The 1,092-nt window shown below is 38.9% G+C and overlaps 1 non-coding gene across 1 annotated transcript; it reads right to left on the bottom strand.

Annotated features, from left to right (window-relative positions):
• Nucleotides 1–985: 985 nt before the first annotated feature.
• On the bottom strand, nucleotides 986–1,092 carry LOC118554076 (U6 spliceosomal RNA). Its single transcript, XR_004926358.2, has one exon. It is a non-coding gene; the product is annotated as a U6 spliceosomal RNA (small nuclear RNA).

Below are 1,092 nucleotides of genomic sequence, written 5' to 3' on the forward strand. Positions count from 1 at the left end.
TTGTTTGTCTTTAGCCACCCAGCACTCAGCACAATGATGGTACAAAGTAGGTGAACAGTAAATATTTTAGCAAATAAATCATTTATACCAGACATCTGGACAAGTATTTATTTTTTAAATATTCCACTTAATGTAAAATTGATATTTTATTGATAGAAAAAAAGTCACTCTGTTTTGCTAATAGCTTTGGTGAATAAGAAAGCAATTTACTCATATCCTCATGGCTTCTTATTCCTCTTGTGACTAATAGCATTAATTAGCAAGTTGGCTTTTAAGAATCATGAGTACATTTCGAGTTTATATAAGAACCAAATTTATGTCATTAATATAATTCCTCCCAATAGCCCCATGGTAAGAAACTGTAGAAGGTCACTGTGGAGGGATAGACAAATTTGTGCAAAGCCAAGAGATCGCCTAAGAGTAAAGGAATAGACATCCTTCCTCTTTTTAATGTTATTAGGCAGGATGAAAAAAGTTTATTCCAACTGAGAGATATTGGGACTCCATAATGGAAATGACCATGAGGAAACAGGAAGTCTGGGCAGGTAATCCAGGTTTAGTACCAGGACCAAAGGAAAATTAGAAAGGGGTGGCTCTGGTACAACATGTGGCTGCTCTGGAACACATTACTGAGACAATCACCCTGGCATGGAGGAAACACTTTAGCAATATGGTAATTCACGGAAGTGTAAAGTAAACGGCCACCATCTGTTTGGAGAAGACTGTCTGGTAGTAATCCAGGAGGTCCCGGATTCTGTTTTATTGAAAGGCCACTGAGGCCTGTAAGAAAATCAGCACAGTAGTGAGCAAGGCTCTTCTGAATTGTGGAGCACTAGTTTTCTACAGGAATCATAACAAAAGCAAATGCGGCCAAAAGGCTGGCCTACTAGTGGATTACTCAGTGCAGACCAACCGAGCTCAGAAGTTCTAGGAAGTTTGGAGAAAGATCTCCAGGTGGATGGTCCACATATTTTTTTTTTTTTTTTTTAATATGGAATGCTTCACGAATTTGTGTGTCCTCCTTGCGCAGGGGCCATGCTAATCTTCTCTGTATCGTTCCAATTTTAGCATATGTGCTGCCAAAGTGAACAC

This window comes from Halichoerus grypus, chromosome 4 (genome assembly GCF_964656455.1).
Source record: "Halichoerus grypus chromosome 4, mHalGry1.hap1.1, whole genome shotgun sequence".
Taxonomy (NCBI): Eukaryota; Metazoa; Chordata; class Mammalia; order Carnivora; family Phocidae; genus Halichoerus; species Halichoerus grypus.